Source organism: Triplophysa dalaica, chromosome 12 (assembly GCF_015846415.1).
Source record: "Triplophysa dalaica isolate WHDGS20190420 chromosome 12, ASM1584641v1, whole genome shotgun sequence".
NCBI classification, from domain to species: domain Eukaryota; kingdom Metazoa; phylum Chordata; class Actinopteri; order Cypriniformes; family Nemacheilidae; genus Triplophysa; species Triplophysa dalaica.
In genome coordinates this window covers 20,085,640-20,101,976 of record NC_079553.1, presented here as the reverse complement: position 1 = coordinate 20,101,976, position 16,337 = coordinate 20,085,640, and the positions used below count along the sequence as shown (strand labels likewise).

The 16,337-nt window shown below is 40.5% G+C and overlaps 1 pseudogene; it reads right to left on the bottom strand.

The window, feature by feature from the left end:
- LOC130432417 (protein rapunzel-like) overlaps nucleotides 1-16,337 on the bottom strand; it is a 126,392-nt pseudogene that overhangs the window by 48,210 nt on the left and 61,845 nt on the right.

Sequence of the window (16,337 nt, the reverse complement as noted above, 5' to 3'; positions counted from 1 at the left end):
ATAACAGGGTGAATAAAAACTCTCCAACAAACGAGTCACAGGTGCAATCACTAAACAACTAAGTATAACATGACCCCCAGGCGACCCCTGGTGGCCAAATGGTGACAGAATCCTCCCCCTAAGAACGGCTCCTGACGTTCCTACCACCCCCATTGGGATGTCTCGCCCTGAACTGACGAATCAGGTTAGGATCAAGTATGTCCTTGGCAGGAACCCAGGAGCGTTCCTCTGGACCATAGCCTTCGCAGTCAACCAGATACTGCCAAGATCGCTGAACACGTCGAGAGTCCAGTATCCGGCGGACGGTAAATGCAGGCTGGCCCCCGATGACCCGAGGTGGAGGGGGAGGTCTGTCTGCGGGAGCAAGAGGAGAAAAAACAACAGGTTTTAGCAGTGAAACATGAAAAGTAGGATTAATTTTAAATGATCTGGGTAACTGCAAACGGTAGGTAACAGGGTTGATCTTCCTGGAGATCTTGAATGGACCGATGAACCTCTGTGACAGTTTGCGGGACTCCACTCTAAGTGGTAGGTTCCTAGTAGAAAGCCACACTCTTTGGCCCGGACGCAAGGCAGGACCCAGGCGTCGACGTCTATTGGCCTGTTGCTGGTACTGTTGTGAAGAACGTAGGAGATGGAGGTGGGCCCTCTTCCACGTGAGACGACAACGTCTTATGAATCTCCTGGCCGACGGAACACAGACATCTATCTCCTGATCTGGGAACAATGGAGGAGCATAACCAAACTGACATTCATGCGGGGACATACCGGTTGCTGAGGAGCATAGAGTGTTGTGTGCATATTCAGCCCAGACGATGAACGAAGACCAGGAGGATGGATTATTAGAAACCATGCATCTGAGGGCAGTTTCCAGCTCCTGGTTCATCCTCTCGGTTTGGCCATTGGACTCTGGATGACCCCCAGAAGACAGGCTGGTGGATGCCCCTATGAGCTGGCCGAAAGCCTTCCAGAACTTGGAGGAAAACTGGGGACCTCGGTCAGAAACCATATCCTGGGGAATACCGAAGACTCGAAAGACATGGTTAATTATCAGTTCGGCCGTTTCCTTGGCCGAGGGTAGCTTGGGTAGGGGTATGAACCTGGCTGCCTTGGAAAATCTGTCGATGATAACCAAGATGACAGTGTTACCACGAGAAGGAGGAAGCCCTGAGATGAAGTCGAGTGAGATGTGTGACCATGGTCTGTGAGGGATGGGTAATGGGTGAAGAAGTCCTTGAGGGCGTAGATGGGATGATTTGCTCTGACTGCAAACGGAACAAGCCTTGAAGAAGGTGTTAACATCGTCCACAATACTGGGCCACCAGAACCTCCGTCGAATGAACTCCAGGGTACGACTGGCGCCGGGATGGCAAGTGAGGCGTGAGGAATGACCCCATAGAAGAACCTGGGGCCGTACAGCTTTCGGAACAAACAGCCGATTGGTAGGACCTCCGTTCGGACCTGGCTCGGTGGCTAGGGCTAGTCTGACGGAATCCTCAACTTGCCATGAAACTGGAGCCACGATCTTTACACTGGGAAGAATGGGCATGTTGGCATCCTCTCGAATCGTAGGAGCGTATACTCGAGATAAAGTGTCCGGTTTCAAGTTCTTGGACCCGGGTCAATAGGTAAGAATGAAGTGGAAACGATTGAATAATAATGACCATCTAGCTTGTCTAGTATTCAACCGCTTAGCCTGCTTCATGTATTCCAGGTTTCTATGATCCGTGAGCACCTGAAATGGTTGCGAAGCCCCCTCCAGCCAATGCCTCCACTCCTGCAATGCCAGCTTGACTGCGAGAAGTTCCCGATCTCCAACATCGTAATTCCTCTCAGCAGTCGTGAGACGGTGTGAGAAGAATGCACATGGCCGAAGCTTCTTGTCCTCTCCCCTCTGGGACAGGATAGCCCCAACCCCGACCTCGGAGGCATCAACTTCCACCACAAATGGCTTGTCCGTAGTGGGAAGTATAAGAATGGGAGCGGAGAGAATGTACTGCTTGAGCCTCTGAAAAGCCATTTGTGCCTCAATGCTCCACTGAAACCTCTTGTTGTTGCCTTTGGTCAGTGCTGATAGAGGAGCTGCCACCGAACTGAAGTTCTTGATGAATTTACGGTAGAAGTTGGTGAACCCGATAAAGCATTGGACCTCTTTAACGTTCTTAGGGGTGGGCCAGTCCACTACCGCTTCAACCTTTTTGGGATCCATTTGGATGCGACCAGGTTCCACTACGAATCCCAGAAACTGCACTCGGGTGGAATGGAACTCACACTTCTCAGGTTTAACATACAGGTGGCTATCCATAAGCTGTTTAAGCACCTTACCGACGTGCACCATGTGTTCCTGGAGGGAGCTCGAGAAGATGAAGATGTCATCTAAATAGACGAACACAAAGAGGTTCAGCATGTCCCGGAGCACATCATTGATGAGCGCTTGAAAGACGGCCGGGGCGTTGGTCAGGCCGAAGGGCATCACTAAATATTCGTAGTGGCCAGTAGGTGTGTTGAAGGCCGTCTTCCACTCATCGCCGTGTCTGATTCGTACAAGGTGGTAGGCATTCCTTAGGTCAAGCTTGGTAAAAATTGTTGCCCCCTTTAAGAGTTCGAATGCCGTGGCCATGAGGGGTAGCGGATAGCGGTTCCGGACAGTGATAGCATTGAGCCCTCGGTAATCAATGCACGGACGTAATCCCCCATCTTTCTTGGCCACAAAAAAGAACCCTGCTCCCGCGGGTGAAGTAGAAGATCGGATGATGCCTGCAGCCAGTGCGTCTTTGATATAAGAGTCCATGGCCGTACGTTCAGGAAGGGACAACGAGAAGATCCGGCCCCTGGGAGGAAAGGTGCCAGGAAGCAGGTCAATGGAGCAGTCGTATGGCCTATGGGGCGGTAGCATGGCTGCCCTCAGTTTACTAAACACCAGCTTGAGATCATGGTAGCACTCGGGGACACGGGACAGATCAATGGGCTCGGAAGACTCGAGAGAGGAACTAGGGGAACTCGGAAAAACACAGGTGGCTTGACATGTAGGACCCCACTGCTTTATCAATCCCACAGACCAGTCGATGACAGGGTTGTGATCGCGAAGCCAGGGGTAACCCAGTACAAGGGGAAACTCAGAACATGAAATGAGATGGAAAGTTGTCGTTTCCTGGTGTTGTGAAACTGAGAGTCTCAGAGGAGCAGTGGCATGAGTGACAAGTCCAGAGCCCAGAGGACTTCCATCCAATGTGTTCACTCTGATGGGATCTGTGAGAAGGCTTGAGGGGACGCTATTCTCCTGCGCCCAGCTACAGTCCATGAAATTCCCTGCGGCTCCAGAGTCCACCAGAGCTTGAAGTGAGAATTCCCAGTTGTCCCAGGAAAGGGTGACTGGAAGGAGCAAACGGGTGTTGGACGGATGGGAGGAAGTGGTGTCTCCCCTTACAGCCCCTCCCGGTCTGTACGGGGCCGGGCGTTTCCCTTGATCTCTGGACAGGTGGTACGGAAATGGCCCGGTTTGCCGCAGTAAAGACAACATCGTTCCCTCATTCAACGGTCTTTCTCAGCCTGGGAAATGCGCCCGGTCTGCATAGGCTCCGAAGGACTCTGGTCAAAAGGTGATAAGGACTCGAATCTAGGAAGAGTGGGTGCTGGGGTGAATAATCTCCGGTCTTGCTCTCGCTCTTTTAGACGGTGGTCTATGCGTGAGGCTAGTTTGATGAGAGTCTCGAGACTATCCGATGGTTCCCGAGTAGCCAACTCATCCTGGACAGTACCTGAAAGACCCTTCAGGAAACACACCGTTAGTGCTTCGTCATTCCACCCACTGGATGCTGCTATCGTGCGGAATTGTATGGCATAATCCGTCACACTGCGCTGTCCCTGCTGGAGTGTGAGAAGTTGTTTCGTTGTCTCCGGGCCAATAACAGCATCCTGAAACACTCGCTTGAACTCTTCAGAGAATGCAACATACGAGGAACAAAAAGGACTTTGGGTCTCCCAAACAGCAGTTGCCCAGGCCAGGGCTTTATCTGAGAGTAAAGTGATTAAATAGGCAATCTTGGACCGGTCGGTGGGAAGAAGGTTGTAGCTCGAAAGAGAGAGAGCATTGGGTGAGAAAGCCCTTGCAGGCACTAGGATCACCTGAGAATCTCTGCAGAGGTGGAAGACGAGGTTCAGCCAGGGGATTAACCTCCACAGTAACACGGATTGGAGAAACTGTTGCCGGACAGGTGGTTTGTGGAATCTGAGCACTTATCTCCCTGATGGATGTCAGCATCTCCGACAGTAGCTGAGAATGTTTCCCCATTAAGGCTTCTTGTTGGCCCAGCGCTGCTGCATGGTGTTGGACCATCTCTCCTTGATGAGACAGCGTGGCTAGAAGGTTCTCGAGACTGACTGCCTCTGGGTTCATGATGCTGTTTAGTTTCTGTCAGAACCCGGTACACACTCGGGTAGACGGTGTGGAAAGTGGTTGAACCCAAAAGGTGAGGCAGACTCAATGACGCTTGCAAAAGGATGATTTAATGGTCAAACAAAAAGATAATCCATCAAGTAAAATCCATCTCAAAAATAATCCACAAAATGATAAATCCAACAAAGGTACATCCATAAAAGGTAATCCACAAAAGGGTATCTTGAAACCAACAGGAGAAAACAGAGCTCACCGTAACACGGAACGGGCAGTAACATACAAATTTAACAGGAAGAACTAAGGGCATAACAGGGTGAATAAAAACTCTCCAACAAACGAGGCACAGGTGCAATCACTAAACAACTAAGTATAACATGACCCCCAGGCGACCCCTGGTGGCCAAATGGTGACAAATTTCCACAACAATAACCAATAAACCAGTTAATAATGTACTCCCCTCTTAATCTCACTTTAATATTATCACAGACACATCACATATAAAATACTGACACATCTGTATATAGAGATTGTGTCCTTAAAAGCATTTGACTGTAGCTTCAATACAGTGGGTTTATAATAGGGGGTATAATTTCCACAACAATAACCAACATACCCGTAAAAAATGTACTCCCCTCTTAATCTCACTTTAATATTATCACAGACACATCACATATAAGATACTGACACATCTGTAAATAGAGATTGTGTCTTTAAAAGCATTTGACTCTAGCTTCAATACAGTGGGTCTATAATAGGGGGTATAATTTCCACAACAATAACCAATATACCCCATTAATAATGTACTCCCCTCTTAATCTCACTTTAATCTTATCACAGACACATCACATATAAGATACTGACACATCTTTATATAGAGATTGTGTTCTTAAAAGCATTTGACTCTAGCTTCAATACAGTGGGTTTATAATAGGGGGTATAATTTCCACAACAATAACCAATATACCCGTAAAAAATGTACTCCCCTTTTAATCTCACTTTAATCTTATCACACGCACATCACATATAAAATACTGACACATCTGTAAATAGAGATTGTGTCCTTAAAAGCATTTGACTCTAGCTTCAATACAGTGGGTTTATAATAGGGGGTATAATTTCCACAACAATAAACAATAAACCTGTTAATAATGTACTCCCCTCTTAATCTCACTTTAATATTATCACAGACACATCAAATATAAGATACTGACACATCTGTAAATAGAGATTGTGTCCTTAAAAGCATTTGACTGTAGCTTCAATACAGTGGGTTTATAATAGGGGGTATAATTTCCACAACAATAACCAATAAACCCTTTAATAATGTACTCCCCTCTTAATCTCACTTTAATATTATCACAGACACATCACATATAAGATACTGACACATCTTTATATAGAGATTGTGTCCTTAAAAGCATTTGACTCTAGCTTCAATACAGTGGGTTTATAATAGGGGGTATAATTTCCACAACAATAACCAATAAACCCGTTAATAATGTACTCACCTCTTAATCTCACCTTAATATTATCACAGACACATCACATATAAGATACTGACACATCTGTATATAGAGATTGTGTCCTTAAAAGCATTTGACTGTAGCTTCAATACAGTGGGTTTATAATAGGGGGTATAATTTCCACAACAATAACCAATATACCAGTTAATAATGTACTCCCCTCTTAATCTCACTTTAATATTATCACAGACACATCACATATAAGATACTGACACATCTGTAAATAGAGATTGTGTCCTTAAAAGCATTTGACTGTAGCTTCAATACAGTGGGTTTATAATAGGGGGTGTAATTTCCACAACAATAACCAATATACCCGTTAATAATGTACTCCCCTCTTAATCTCACTTTAATATTATCACAGGCACATCACATATAAGATACTGACACATCTGTATATAGAGGTTGTGCTTCAGATTAATATAAACACAGACACATCCTAGACGTCAGGTGGCCCTATGTAAACCTTTGTGATGGGCATGCAAATTTCATTCGCCAAATTTCATTGGCCTTTTCTATAGTATTCAGAGTTGATTGGTTCTCAAGGGCGAACCCCAGCTGTCGTTCACGACACAACGTCGAGAGACAGACAGAAAGGGCACTGAAAGTTAAAGAAAATAAAATAATAAATCAATGCAAATACTTAAATGAAATAAAACTTAAAGACAAAAACATTACATTAATTAAGTATAAAATTGAATTCACATTTTGATTCACATGTTAATAATCCTTTACCTATAGTAGCATGTGACTATGGAACCATCTAGTTTTTACTATCAAATGAGTGAGTAACAAAAATAAAAAATATATAGTATACTCAAGAAAGCTTAACATACATATATAAAACACATAAATAATAATCTATATGTGATGACACAAAAATTTGTTAGTTTACAGTGATGTGCATTATAGCTGAGACTCACATGAATATTGTACAGCTTGTTTAGTGACTGAAGTCATTCCCTGTAAATGCGATTGAAGTTAGATAATAAATGTGCATGTGGTTTTGGAGACGGTCCCTAAATTTACGATAATCGGACGTCCAGAGTGAAACCAACTATGGTAGTGGACAAATACTGAATTTGTAAATCTTTTAACTGCATAAGTTGGCAAAACTAAATAACACTTTATAATAGTACAAAAACAGACGCCTTCTTGTTATTTTCCTTCACGTTGTTCCATTACAGACGGATAGCTTCGTTTAGCCATGGCCATATGTAAAGACTCATTATCATTATGCGCAGGTCGTCATCATCACCTGTTCGCGCTGCATGATGTCTAAATATGTCACAGTTTATTAAATAAATAAAGAATTATTTCTTCAAATATTTTTTCAAATAAATTCTGTAAAGTTTGTAACATAAAACTCCGGAGCCAGAACGTTGAATTAGTGTCTTATTTACACTAAAGTGTTTTTGATTCGTTTCTCGAGGGGCAGGGTTGGTGCAGGGGTCCTAATCAACTTGCGTAGTTTGCGTATCGGAACGATCGTCTATGGGCAAGTCATATCCGTAACTGACACATCTTAACGTAGCCAATAAAGGAATCTTTAGCTTCAATACGGTGGTTTTACGTGGACAGTAAAATCACCACAATTATATAGATTACACCTGCGAAAGGAATTATGTTTTTTTCGATCATTTTATTTTTAAGGTTACATTCATACTATTAAATTAATATAAAGGGGATTTAGTTAAAACGTGATAATTACTTTGTAATCATCCACTGTATGTTTGTGTAATCCACGTCATGCACGGGTCCTATCCTTTGCGCACTTACTACAACGCATTCTTGCACGTGACAATCACATGCTCAATTGACTCTTGGGTCAATTTAGCAGATTTTCCTTTTTGTAACTTGGCATGTTCAAACATGGATCCAGTTATTTACCAGCATATTTTGTCTTATAAATGCCACGGCAAATACCCCGATGGACTATGCAAGAATGAATAAAACACATTTCGCAAAAAAGCTAACCTTTTTGAAATTGAAGGTAGGCCTTATTACGACAGCAACTTTAATCGTTTGTAATATTTTTGATGATGGTTGGTTAACCATGCTAAACCATGCTTTTTGTGAAGGGTGAAATCAGATTTTGCTTTTTTAAAGTGCTTGTTTAAGTACTAAGCTTGATAACGAAATTAAATTGTAACAGTACCAAAGTGTAATTGGAATTTATATACAATAACTAACATCAATTAAGTTTTGTTAATGCAACTATACAGTGCTATTGTACTAAATAAATAGTGATATGCACAGACGTTTATATATAGCACATGCATGCTTCGTTAGGACGTTATTAATAAATTAACTATTTCATTAAAAGTCTTAATTATAAACATAAATGAGTATTTTTCTATTTTCCAACAAAATTCAATTGGACAAAGGGGGGAATCCCATTCAACTGATTTTATTTAAGTCATTACTTTAGTACACATTCATCCATCCATCCATTTTCTACCGCTTATCCGAAGTACCTCGGGTCACGGGGAGCCTGCGCCTATCTCAGGAGTCATCGGGCATCAAGGCAGGATACACCCTGGATGGAGTGCCAACCCATCGCAGGGCACACACACTCACTCATTCACTCACGCACTCACACACTACGGACAATTTTTTCCAGAGGTTGTCAATCAACCTACCAAGCATGTCTTTGGACCAGGGGAGGAAACCGGAGTACCCGGAGGAAACCCCCCGAGGCACGGGGAGAACATGCAAACTCCACACACACAAGTCGGAAGCGGGAATCGAACCGAATCGAGCGGGAACCCCCAACCCTGGAGGTGTGAGGCGAACGTGCTAACCACTAAGCCACCGTGCCCCCTAGTACACATTCAGCTATTCACAAATAGACATGATGCACTCTATGATGCACTTATGCTCACTCAGACTGACATGTGCGTGTATTATGTGCATGTAGGCTACAGGCCACCTGTGAGTATATTTAGGGCGGTTTCACATTAGCACTTTACTTCATGTCTGCAGCCAGACTCTTCTCACTATTCATGGTAGAGCCGTTGAAAAACAGAGTTGCGACACACTGTCATCTCTGTTCACCACAAGGGTTACCATAACTTAATCTGTACAGTATGTGTATGTACAGTATGTATATTATGTATCTTGCATATATATGTTGAATAACTATATTATGTGTACATTTTTCATAGATGGCAAATTGTACTATGTCCGCTACAAAACGACTCCCAAAGCAATCAAAACAGAAGTTGTGCTTGGGATAGAAGAGGCCAACAGAATATTTGCTGAGTTTCATACCAGCGACATTGGAGCACATACGGGTCAAAACAAAACAAGAGATGCAATTTCGAAAAGATTTTATTGGCCTGGTATGTCTCAGTATATTGACAAATGGGTTCTAACCTCAGTATCCATTTTTTTAAGTAGCTTCATTGTAATATTTCACTATGATTTATATTTCTTTGTTTATACTATTTAAAACGAACACATTTTAAATTAATAGTTTAATTGAAGCATTATATCTGTGTATGTTTTTAAAAGGTGGCACAGTGTGGCCAATGCCAAGCCAGTAGTACCTCTGTAAAAAAGGGGACTGCATACACGCCTATTGTGGTATGTATTATTTTCTTCACGCCACAATATGTTAAGTATATTGAATGGGTCATATTTAAGGTGTTTGAAATAACATAATACTGTCTCATGATATAATAACAATTTGTTTTCGGTTTAAATTTGCTCTAGGTTAATCAGCCCTTTGAGCTCTTAGGGATGGATCTCATTGGAAAGTTAACTTTAACAGATAATGGAAATCAGTATATCTGTGTCATTATTGATTACCTTACAAAGTGGCCCCAGGCCTATCCTTTGAAATCCAAGTCTGCCATAGAAGTGACCCAGTGTTTGATTAACTTTGTGCATCAGTTTGAAGCTCCAAAAAGAGTGCTAACAGATCAGGGGACAGAATTTGTGAATCAGGCAAGTTTTAATATGAACATAAAATAAAATCATCTTCATGCTTCAGAACAATAACTAAACATTTTTTTCCTGTTTGTAGCTAAACAGACATGTGTGCAGTGTGCTTAACATCCAGCGGTCCTTATGTGCACCCTATCATCCGCAGACAAACGGTCTTGTGGAACGAATGAATGCTACCATACAAAGGTATATTGTGAAATATTTAAATTGTGCATAATGGCTTTAAGTTTAAAATTAATTTGTTGTTAGTAGGCCTCTGCCTGTGTTTCATTTAGCAAATAGTCAAGTAATTTAACTTAAACTGTTATTATTGCTTGTAATGTATCTTGTTTTATATTAAACCATGTTCAAAAATCAGAGCACTCGGCAAGCTCGTCAAGGACCAGCCAAAGAACTGGGATAGGCATCTCGATGCTGTCATGTTTGCTATACGCACAAAAAAACAAATGACAACAAAGTTCTCACCTTACTTTTTGATGTTTGGGGAGAGAGGCCCGTTATCCCAGTGAGATTCCAGAGCACTACAGGGTAATGTAAATCCATTGAATTTTAAGTATTTGACACATCAGCATTTTTATCAGTAAGGGGATTTCTAAGTGGGCTATTGACACGAAATTTCCACCAGATGTAGCCATCAAGCCAAGTATTGAATTCATACAAAGAAATCAGAACATTTAAGTATACAAGCTCAGTCATAGTAAATAAAGTGAAATGACACAGAATAAGTATTGAACACACTTTATTAAATACTTTGTAGAAAAGCCTTTGTTGGTGATTACAGCTTCTACATGGCTCTTGTATGAAGAGACCAGTCATCTGCATTGCTCAGGCCCATTCTTCCATACAAATGTTCTTTAAATCTTGAAGGTTCCTTGGGCCTCTTTTATGAACTTTGATCTTCAGTTCTCTCTATAGATTTTCTATGGGATTTAGGTCAGGTGATTGACTGGGCCATTCAAGCAGCTAGATTTTCTTTCTTTGAAACCACTTCATTGTGTCCTTGGCCTCATGTTTGGGATAAATGTCCACACTCTTTTCATATTCAGCTTTCTGGTAGATGGCTGCAGAGTTTTGTCCAGAATGTCCCGGTACATTTCTTCATTCATCCTGCCTTCAATAATATGAAGTCTGCCAGTGCCGCTTGCTGAAAAGCAGCCCTAAACCATGATGCTTCCACCCCCAAACTTAACTGTTGGTATGGTGTTCTTGGGGTGGTAGGCAGTGCCATTTCTTCTCCAAACATGGTGTGTAGAATGACTGCCAAAAAGTTCAATTTTGCTTTCATCTGACCATACTATAGTCTCCCAATAATACACAGGCTTCCCCAAATGCTCTTTCGCAAACTTTAACCGAGCCTCAACATGCTTTTTGTTCAGCAACGGAGTCTTGCATTGTGAGCGTGCATGGATGCCATGGCGGTTCAGTGCATTGCTTATAGTTTTCTTTGAAACAACAGTACCTGCTGATGCAAGGTCTTCCTGAAGGTCTGCCCAAGTGGTTCTTGGCTCTTGGAGAACTCACCTGATGATTATTTGGACTCCTCGGACAGGGATCATACTTGTAGCACCTGATCGTGGCCGGTTTATGGTGAACTGATGCTCTTTACATTTCTGGATAAAGGCCCCCACAGGAACATTCAGCATTCTGAAAAGGCACCTATAACCATTCCCATCAAAATACTTTTCCACGATAAGATTACAAAGATCTACAGAGCGTTCTTTCCTTTTACGCATCAGAAAGTCTTTCCTGTGTGCCTTCTAGGTAATTAGAAGCCTTTATAGGCCGTCAATTAGGACTTAAGCAGCTGATATCAATTAGTACTGATAGGGGGCAGGGTTTCTCTCTCAATACTGACAGATTTCAGGTGATCTCCTGGCTTTCTATGCCATTTTGCACCTTGTTACTACCTTCATGTGTTGAATGCTTATTCCCTGTGTCATTTGACTTTATTTATTATGACTGAACTTGTATAGTTAAATGTTCTGATTTCTTTTTATGAATTTAATATTTGGCTTTATGGCTATATCTGGTGGAAATTTTGTGTCAATAGCCCACTTAGAAATCCCCTTACTGATAAAAATGCTGATGTGTCAAATACTTTTTCCCCCGCTGTATATTAAAGTAGTTTCCTGAATGGTAATTAGTTTTTTTTAGTCTTATTGAGTCTTTATTATGTATACTTTTTAAGTAAGTCTTTAATAGACATTAAGTCTTTAATCTGTGTGTGTGTACTTGACTCCATCTGTGAAATCTAGGAGATCATGTGATCATTGACTTATTAATTTTATATAGAAAGTTATTTATTAAATTTGAAATTTGTGAATCACAAAAAAGTTCCATAAGGGATATTTTACAATAAAATGAAAATTTTGTCATTATTTATTTGCCTTGTTTAGATCAACCACAGTATGGAAGAAACAATATCAGTGGAAAAAGTGACAGAGTCTGCAATAAAGCTCAGTGAAACTTTACTTGAGGCTGGTGAAAACATAAAAAAATCCCAACAAAAGATACAAAAAAAGTGTAAACCATTACTTTCAAAATTTAAAGTCGGTGACAAAGTGTGGAGACAGAATGTCAGAACCAAACAGCGTAAAGGTGGAAAACTTGACGCAAACTTCCTTGGTCCGTTCACCATCACTTCATTAGAAGGAAAGAGTGCTGTCCTTGAAAATGGAATGGGTGTGAAGGTACCAAAAATAAACATCGACCATCTGAAGCCATATTTTGAAGAGAGTCCTAGAGTCCCTCACAAAATACAGAAACCCTCAACTATCTCTCAAATTAAAGGAAGACCTATCAGCTCTCAACAGACCCCAGCACCACAGATTCCTGGTTGTGGCCATCATTCCTCACCAATCAGATCAACACCACAGACTCCTGATCTTGGCTCTCTATCCTCCCCACTCAGCCTAAAGCCACAGACTCCTGATCTTGGCTGTCTATCTTTACTACTCAGCAAAGCACCACAGACTCCTGATCTTGGCTGTCTATCCTTACCACTCAGCAAAGCACCACAGACTCCTGATCGTGGCCGTCTGTCCTCATCTGTCAAATCAGTGTCAAAGTCTCCTGATCTTGGCTCTCTATCCTCACCACTCAGTTCAACACCACAGACTCCTGATCTTGGCTCTCTATCCTCACCACTCAGTTCAACGCAACAGACTCCTGATCTTGGCTGTCTATCCTTACCTCTCAGCTCAGCTCCACAGACTCCTGATCGTGGCCGACTGTCCTCATCTGTCAAATCAGCGCCAAAGTCTCCTGATCGAGGCTGTCTGTCCTCATCTGTCAAATCAGCGCCAAAGTCTCCTGATCAAGGCTGTCTGTCCTCATCTGTCAAATCAGTGCCAAAGTCTCGTCTCCAAATATCTCCTGCCTCTAATGCCAGCTTAGCTCCAAAGACTCCAGTATCCGGTATTAACATAGAAACATGTATGTATTTTATACATCGAACACATAGCATAGTATGTGGCATTGCATTTAAAGTAATTGGTAAAATATAATTTTTTGAACTGTTTGGTGTTTCCTTGCATAATAGGCATGTAACTTCAGGTTATTTTCTCTCTTACCCCCTTATTTAAGTATGGAAATAAACCTTAGTATGAGACATACAGTACATTTATTTTACCTGCATCATATCAGTCATTTTTTCACAGGTGTGAGAGAGGCCTGGAAGGGGAAAAACGTAAATGTTCTCCTTGCAAAAATAGGGCCATTCAAATTGTTCTATGCTGATATACATCGGACTGCACCCACAATGGAACTGGAAAGTGAGGTAGACTGGGTCCAGCTTAAAGGATGTTTTTAAAATTTATTCACAAAAAATTATTTTGAAAATTCATGTACCAGTATTACTGTTGCACTGCTTAAAAGTGATTATGAGCTTGTATTATATGTAGTATTTGATGTCTGAAAAAATACAGAGCATCTTTTTTTGATATTTTTCACAAGAATTAATTTTCTACAAATAAATGCAAATAGAAATAATGTTTTTGTTTGTTACTAGTTCATAGAAAAAAACATAATTTTACCTAAACACAGAATGAATTCAGATAAACTGAAAATGGTCTTATATACATTATATTTTAAATATATATTTTATTTCTACCAGGTCATGAATGCCTTCATCTACATCTTGGTACAAAAATTTAATGAGAGTTCACAGGACAGAGCTGCCAGCATTGACAGTTATGAGATAAGTAACATCTGGATACACAAGCGGGCAAAAGTTAAGGTTGGTGAATAGCATGATGTCTTCTTTTACATTTTATACAAAATAAACATTAAAAATAAATTAGAGAAATTTAGTCATTGATTGGTAGATGGATGTTAGGTTTTATTAAATGTACCTCTTGAATTTTCAGCTGGATCCAAGGGACTATAAATTCATTATAGGAATCGTTAATCACTGCCATCACTGGACTCTAACAGTAATTATTTTTTGCTTACTACCTGTTATGCTGTTGTGTTTCTATAACAATTAAACATTGTGCTTTTCTCAATCAATTAATACAGGGGTTTTCAACCGGTGGTCCGGAATTACAGTTTTGTAATTTGTTGATTGCAAACACACGATTATGAACCATCTCACAATTTTCTTAGAACTTTAAAACAGAATTACAACTACACCAATCAGTGCAAACCTTTAACTGTTATATCTTATTCAGTTAGTATAGTCCAGTTTGTATTCAGTTTTTTTTTTTTTTTTTTTTTTAAATGACACATATAATAAATGCACAGGCTTCCTTGAGAACAGTACTGAGATCAATTCATAACACAATCACTAACTAGTAAGCAGGAATTCCCTTCCAATGTCTGTTAATGAAATAAATAGAAAACTGTGAACTTTTTGCCCAACAAATGACAGTTCCAGCAACAGCACATCATTAAAACTCATTAACTTGCCCACAGCATTCCCTCACTTAACCCTACAAAGACAGTTCAAATATCAAAGTAACCAAATAACGTGTAGAATGAAGGTGTATCAATGGCCATTTCCTGCTTGTCAGCTCGGCGCCTGAAGCTGTTGGAGCTGCTGCTCATCTGAGCAACTTCTGTACTGTGATCAGGACACATACATGATGATCCACAGTTCAGAGACCATGTCCATCACAAACAAAAGAAAATTGCATCACTACCAATAATTTGATGTCCTTAAATGGGCACGCCATATTCCTTTATACCAGATGCATAGGACTTGCATGCACATCCTTTCGCCAATTTCAATTCAAGTCAATTTTATTTTATTTATATAGCGCTTTTTACAATGTGCAATTTTCCAAGCAAGATCATTCTAATACAGTTCATTGGCCTTCTTAAAGTAGGATTAGAGATGATAGGTTCTTAAGTCTTATGTCTTATCACAATGTTGACATACCAACAAGCAAGGGAACTTTTGTAACATACAAGGTATGAACTAAATAAAAACAATTTTTGGAAAGGGCTGGAACCCAACTTTCATATGGTATGCTGGTATAGTTCTCTGAAATATGTAAAAAATCACGTGTTGGGTTTTTCCCAGATTGCATCACATATACAGTATGTGTTGCAAGGCACCAGAGTAGCAAAATTAGAAAATAAATAAATAAAAATGCTAAGCACTCTTTTACTCTTGAGTGTTTTTTCCAAATTGTTACAGATCATTCATGAGGCAAAAAGGATTTCATATATCCAGATGGGTGTGTGGCACACTCCCACACCCACTGCAAAGTGATGGCTCTTCATGTGGGGCCTTTGTCTTAAAGGTAAGCATTGAAAATAAAACTGATTGTATATTGTTGACAAAGAAGCATTAACAGCTTTTTATGTTGTTTTTGTGTGTAAGTAATAATATAAGTAAAAAACATATTAGAAAACACAACCCTGAATAAGATTATCCCAAATGTGTCGGTACTTACAAATTGAGAAACGAAGATGCATCATCAATTTTGATAACTGTATAAAACTTTTTTCGCTCTCAACTTCAAACAATGATAGACTCATAGCATTTTGCTTGAGAAACACCTTATCTGTTAATCCTTAACCCTTTTAATCTAGTGTGCCGAATGTGTCCTTGAAGAAAAGCCCATTGAATTTTCTGCATCTCAAGATGGTGTGGAAGATCTAAGGATGCAAATTGCAACTTGCCTCCTGGAGAAAACTGGTAAACACTCTGGTCTCGCATCTATCTTGTAATTATGTATTAACTGTAATGTATTAAAAGTAAATGTTGTGCATTTTACACCCTTATCTACCCTGATGCCATTGTTCATCAGATAACTTAAAGGACTTATGTTACTTCTGTGGGGAACACAATACTGGAAGTGATTGGGTAAGTATAGACGTTCTTCCGTTTCAAACATAATTTAAAATTTCTTCTGTATCAAACTAATTTTTTTATAGCAAAAATTGCTCTTAGAGTAATGAATGATTTTTAATGTATGCTTGTTTACATTTTAAAATTGATTTAATTGCCAATATGTTTA